This window comes from Vigna unguiculata, chromosome 4 (genome assembly GCF_037176805.1).
Source record: "Vigna unguiculata cultivar grain cowpea cultivar isolate G323 ecotype 2 chromosome 4, ASM3717680v1, whole genome shotgun sequence".
NCBI lineage: Eukaryota > Viridiplantae > Streptophyta > Magnoliopsida > Fabales > Fabaceae > Vigna > Vigna unguiculata.
Window position 1 is genome coordinate 49,965,136 of NC_140795.1, and position 6,673 is coordinate 49,971,808.

The 6,673-nt window shown below is 29.8% G+C and overlaps 3 non-coding genes across 3 annotated transcripts; 2 read left to right on the top strand and 1 right to left on the bottom strand.

Annotated features, from left to right (window-relative positions):
• The first annotated feature begins 2,542 nt into the window (after positions 1 to 2,542).
• TRNAC-GCA (transfer RNA cysteine (anticodon GCA)) lies at positions 2,543 to 2,613 on the top strand. Its single transcript has one exon. It is a non-coding gene; the product is annotated as a tRNA-Cys (tRNA).
• Positions 2,614 to 4,759: 2,146 nt separating this feature from the next.
• TRNAD-GUC (transfer RNA aspartic acid (anticodon GUC)) lies at positions 4,760 to 4,833 on the bottom strand. Its single transcript has one exon. It is a non-coding gene; the product is annotated as a tRNA-Asp (tRNA).
• Positions 4,834 to 6,315: 1,482 nt separating this feature from the next.
• On the top strand, positions 6,316 to 6,387 carry TRNAT-GGU (transfer RNA threonine (anticodon GGU)). The gene has a single exon. It is a non-coding gene; the product is annotated as a tRNA-Thr (tRNA).
• The last annotated feature ends 286 nt before the right edge of the window (positions 6,388 to 6,673 follow it).

Consider the following 6,673-nt stretch of genomic DNA (forward strand, 5'->3'; position numbering starts at 1 on the left):
GATGAACCTGTTCCCATGCAATCGTAAGAAATTCTTGACGATATCGGGCTGGAACAATCTGTTCCTCCTGAATATCTCGAGTAAGTGCTAAAGAATTTCCTGTTGCTACCCTATAGTATTCATCTATATTTGGTGATAAATAAAGCATGCGTATTCTTTTTGATCTTTCGGATATTTCAAAAAATGGACTTTCTATGGCCCCCCAAATACCAATCCTCGCATGAATTGCTAGAGATCCAATAAGTCCAACATTGATTCCTTCAGACGTGTCAATTGGACAAATGCGTCCATAGTGACTAGGGTGGATATCTCGTATCCGAAAACTCGCAGTTCGCCCCGTCAATCCTCCAGGGCCCAAATAACTCAATTTTCTCCCATGAACTATTTCCGTCAATGGATTAGTTTGATCCAAAACTTGAGATAATGGGTGTAATCCAAAAAAAGATTCATAAGTCGTTGTTAATGGAGTTGAAGTCACCAAATTCTGAGGAGTCGGTATCAATTTATGTCTAATTGCTCCACATATAGTTCCTCTAACCATATTTTCTAAACGAACCAGGGCCAATCCAAATTGATCTTGTAATAGATCTGCTACAGAACGAATACGTTTATTTTTCAAATGATTTATATCGTCAAGTAGAGCCATTCCAAATTTCATGCCAATCAAATGATCCGCAGCTGTCAATATATCTCGCGGTAACAAAAATGTATTGTTCTGGGGTATATCAAGATTAAGCTTTTGGTTGATATTTCGTCGACCAATTTTTCCTAATTCACATCTTTGTTGAAAAAATTTTTTTTGTAATTCTTTCCATAAAGATTCAGAAAATACCGGATCTCCGCCAACACAAGCAAATTGTCGATAAAACTCCAAAATGGCATTTTCTTTTGACCCAATTTTTTTTTTATCCTTATCATTTAGGAAAGACACGAAAATTTCAGGATAACAAACATTTTCTAGAATTTCGCTTAAATTCGAACCCATAGCTGATGATAGAACTAGAATAGATATTTTCTGTTTCCTACTCACACGAGCCCATATCCTTGCTTTTTTATCAATCTCTAATTCTAATCTACCCCCCCAGTCTGATATTATAGTGCCAGTATAGACCGGAATTCCGTTAGGGTCCAATTCTGAACGGTAATAGATACCAGGACTTTGCAATATTTGATTGATTACTATTCTGTATATTCCATTTACTATAGAAGTTCCCAGAGAATTCATTAGAGGAATATTTCCAACAAAAATAGTTTGTTTTTGTATATCTCTACTACTTTTCCAAATTAATCCCGCGGATATATATAATTCAGCAGAATATGTAAGTGATTCATATACAGCATCTTTTTCGTTTATCAAGGGTTCTAATAATTGATATGTTTCGGCAAATAATTGAAATTCAATTTCTTGATCTGTATCCTCAATTTTTGGAAACTTAAAAAGCCCTTCTGTTAAGCCCCGATCAATGAACCTACAAAACCCTTCAAATTGTATCTGATTCAATCCAGGTAGTGTAGACATTTCTTCATTTTCACTCCCAAGCATTTTCAATTTCCCCGTGAATTTTATCGAAAAATATTCCACGATTTGCTGTCATGCTTCATCAAATCACATGAATCCATTTAGCAATATTGGAATTTCTATTCTTTATACTGAATTACATGAAATCTTACCTAATCCCGTGTATCAAATATTTCTTAGTGTATGAAATACCTATTATGAAAAGAGAAAGAAATATTAGAATTTGATACTCAACTTCGAAGGAATTTGCAACAAAACAAACAGATAGAATCGAAAGTCTAATCTAAAAAAGGATTGGAAATTTCTACGGGCATTTCAATATTTTTTTTAGGAATCTAAAAAAATGCATTTCATTTCTATCATTATTATGATATTACATATTCAAATTCAATTGGATACAAAAAAAAATCCATTCGAAATTGTCAAGAAAAGATATATTTTGAAGTGAAGTATTTTGGAGAGAATTGGGGAGAATATGATTAGAGTATGTTATGTGTAATGTAATAAGGCTTGTATTTTTGAAACATGCATATATTTAACTGCAGCTATAGATCTGTCTCTAACTTTATTGCAGTCATATTTGTTCAGGATAACAAACACATAACATGTTGTGTGAATTTTTACAAATTTTCTATTGAAAATTGTAAAAAAAGAATAAGCACGATAATTTCTTGAAAATACCGTATAGTATTGGTATTCTATATCTATATAGATATGGATAAGATACTCGATTAGATAATATCTGTGTAACAGATCAAATTGATATTCTAGGGTTTACATATATTGAAAGTTGCTGTTATAATTAGAATGAACAAAGTTAAAAAAAAAAGCAATATTGATTGGTTATGTATCAATTTTTATTTTCTGATCTCATTAAGAAAAAAAAATTTCTATTCAAATATTCAAGAATAATTCATAAAAGAATAGTTAACGGTTGCGATTTGTCTCAAGATTGTTTTTCAATTTTTCAATAGAAAGAAAAGGGGGGAGTATTCTCAAAAACTTCATATCTATATTTTTATTGGCGGCATGGCCGAGTGGTAAGGCGGGGGACTGCAAATCCTTTTTCCCCAGTTCAAATCCGGGTGTCGCCTGATCGATAAGAAACTGTAAATGAAAGATTATATTACGTTTTTTTAGAAAACTTTTTTTCCAACAGAAGCAAGCGAGGGAAAAGGAGTCTTGAGAATTGCGTTTGATTCGAAATTATAAGCATCAGTAGCTTAAAAAATGTTGTAAATATTTTTGTCTCGAATTCAAGGAAAGATTCTAGTAGTGAAAAGGAATCCATAAATTTAGAAATGATAGTTCGTTCACTACACAACTATTGTAGTGTCTGTCTCCTGACTGGGTCTTTTATTAGATTGGATTAAGAATAAGTCGGATAGGAAAGTCCATTTTTAGGTAGAGAAAAGGCAGAAGAAAAACCTTCTATACAGACTAATTTAAAGTTTATGAGTGCTTCCACATTTTATCAATATTATTTATTTAGATCAATTCTATTTAATAGCTTTAATTTAGCTAATTCGCTTTCGTAATATTCAAAAAAAGTATTCTTTAGATTTTCATATTCTATATTCTAATAAAATTAAAAAGTTTTGATTCTAAAATCGAATAGAAAAGAAAAAAAGTTTTTTTAATTATTTTAGAGAACGAATTGGGAGACATTTAAGGGACTATTTCAAATAGAAAGAAGAGTATAAGTATGCAAATGAATCTGTCTTGATTCTTTTTTTATGAAATCCTTAAGGAAATGATAAAAGAGAAATCTTAATATTCCCACCTGGTAGTAACATTCATTGACTTATAACTTCCTATAATTTTTTTATGTTTAATGTTTTATGATTTTACTAAAAATAATCAAAAAAAACTTTTTAGATGTTCTAATAACTAATAAATAGAATGAATTCTTGTTTTTCGTGAATGATGTTAGCCCAGAATCCTTTTTTTGACTCTGTAATAGCAATTCCACTATTATAGTATAGTATTTTTAGCGAATAATACAAAAAAAAGAATAGAATAAAAAATTTGAAAAAATAATGAAATAGTTCCTTCATATTTATAGAGATAGGAGACAAAATTTACATGGATATAGTAAGTATTGCTTGGGCTGCTTTAATGGTAGTTTTTTCATTTTCCCTTTCCCTCGTAGTATGGGGAAGAAGTGGGCTATAGGGATACTAAAAATTGAGTTAAGGGATCCAAGTAACCTTGTTGATTTCTACCTGAATTTTTGAATTTCGAAACTATTGAATGAAAATATTTCATTTAAACTAATACTAATTAATTGAGTTCAAATAGAAAATCTATCTTGATTCTATTATATTTTAGTAGTGTAATGTATTCTATGTATCTTATAGGAATTGAAAATACTCTTTCAATCAAACAAATATTTTCATTATTCCCATATTCCTATTTTGAGAAAAACAAGGGAATCAAAAAGAAGAAGAAATGGATTCCTATTCCAATCAAATTTTTCTTAAAATTTCTATTTCGATGAACTGACGCTTAACCTGGTTATATAGATATATATATATATGGAAAATGGCGGACCGTGTAATAACCATTCCTGTTTTTTTACCCCCTTTTTTTCCTAAGATACCGGAATTGTTTGTAAAAAGAATCTGAAAAAAAAAATTGGACGCAATTCTCAGATAGTAGAAATCAAATTGATTTCTACTATCTGGATTACGCTGATTGTACGATCATTTTTTTAAATCATTCATAAAAATGAAGAAATCATATTTCAGTGAAATTAGTCACTTTTACTTACCGTTTTTACATAAATTATAAGTAAAAAAGCAGTAGGAACTAGAATAAACAGTGCAGTAGCAATAAATGCGAGAATATTTACTTCCATAATCTTTATTATGTTCTATTTCTCTTAAATTTCTAAAAAAAAAATTCGGGATTTAATCCCATAGAAATGTTCAACTCTTTCAACAATGGTATAAATTGGATTTCAATGATATCAAATCGGATCAATATCATGAATCACAAAATCTGAGCTATCAAATCAACTCATGAAATAGTATAACATAGGAAGATCTTTTATCCATACTAAATAAAACAAAAAAACATTTATTCTTGATGAAAGTCCAAAATCCCTTTCCTTCCTTTTTCGGCGAAACAAATGAAAAAGCAGGGGGGGGCCCCAAATAAAATTTTGTTTATCAATTTGATTCCCTACAAATACACAAAAAAGGAATTTATTTTTTATTTTTTTGGATTTATATCCAACGGGATTGACGGGGCTCGAACCCGCAGCTTCCGCCTTGACAGGGCGGTGCTCTGACCAATTGAACTACAATCCCAGGGAAAGGGGTGTACTGTATAAATATTTTTACGGACCGTTTCTGTCAAACCTTTTCTTTTTCTATTTCGGATTCGAACCTTTTTGTTGTAAATGAAAAAAGCGCATTTTTTTATATATTGATATGTATATCGATATCCACTTTAGTGAGATCGACACAAATTACTCGTAATCCGTTTCTTATTCTTATTCTATTAACAAATCGATTGAAAATTGAATCAATGAAAAAAAAATATTTTTTTTTTCAATTTTTCCTTATATTTTCTACTTACAGATCTTGACATGAATACCGATTATTAACAAGATTTTGAATTTGTGGAAAGAAATATGGAATACAGAAAAAAAAGAAATAACCTTAGATATGTTTAATATTTTGATTCTTCCGTATCATAGCACATCAGTCATTTCCAGAGAACTATAAATGGGTTATAGAATTTCATAGTGGATCGGCAAATTCTTGGGCCGAGCTGGATTTGAACCAGCGTAGACATATTGCCAACGAATTTACAGTCCGTCCCCATTAACCGCTCGGGCATCGACCCAGCACAATAGGAAGAATACATTTCAGTTTTTATTGAAAATTTTTGATCAACTTCCTTTCGTAACACCCTACCCCCAGGGGAAGTCGAATCCCCGCTGCCTCCTTGAAAGAGAGATGTCCTGAACCACTAGACGATGGGGGCATACTTGCCCGACCGCCATTATACTACGTTCATAGTATGAACAGTTTTTTGCAATTGTCAATATAATGATATGATTCGATAAAAAAAAATATTTTTCGTTCTTTCATAATTCCATAGAAATTTTTTATTAATCATTTATATTTCTAAATTTTTTTATTCCAGTCATAATAAGAAAAAAAAAGAAGTAATGTTCCAATAAAGAGAAAATTCTTCACAGGAATGATTCGTTTGTTGCAAAGGACGAGAGGTTAAAACTTCATTTCTATCATTTATTACTAATACTAAGATTCGATAGGTAGATTTATATCTAATACTAAGAAAAAAAACTTTGGAAAATAGAATTTTTCAATAAAAAAATAAAAATTTGGTTTAGGGACAGAACATATTGAATCCATTTTATCAATGATTCGATTTTATCAATGTTTCGATGAAATATTTTATTTTGTGAGTACATTTATGTATCAATAAAAAGAATTTAGTGTTATGATTAGAATGACTTCAAGAATCCATTTTGAAATAATATATTTGATATGGATCAAATCCAATCTTAATCAATTCTTTTTTTTAACTATATTCTATTCACTAGGTAAATCCAATTTTTTGTTCTTTGATGAGTCATTATACAAATAATAGATATTGATGTACATGTATTCTAATCCCATTTATATCATTTAATTTATATAATTTATATAAATTTATAGAAATAATTTATATAAATTTATAGAATAAGTATACACAGTAACAAATATATGTACTAGTCATGCTAGTTCCTTATTTAGAAATTGAAAGAAAGAAAAAGGGCCCTTTTAACTCAGTGGTAGAGTAACGCCATGGTAAGGCGTAAGTCATCGGTTCAAATCCGATAAGGGGCTTTTTACTTTTTTTTTCAAAAGCAATAGTCTTTCTATTTGAAGGAAGAATAAAAAGATTCTTGATATTTTGAAAAAGTTTCTATTTGTAATAAAAAAGAAAAAGTGTAAAATTCAATAATGGAAAAATAAAAAAAAGTAAGTGGACCTAACCCGTTGAATTATATTTATATCTACTATTCTGATATTCAAATTTGATAAAGATTCAATTCGAACAATTTTTTTTCTTTTTAAGACTTTTTTCGTTTAGACTCCCTAAGAATCTCTGAATATTTCCAATGAAATCTTC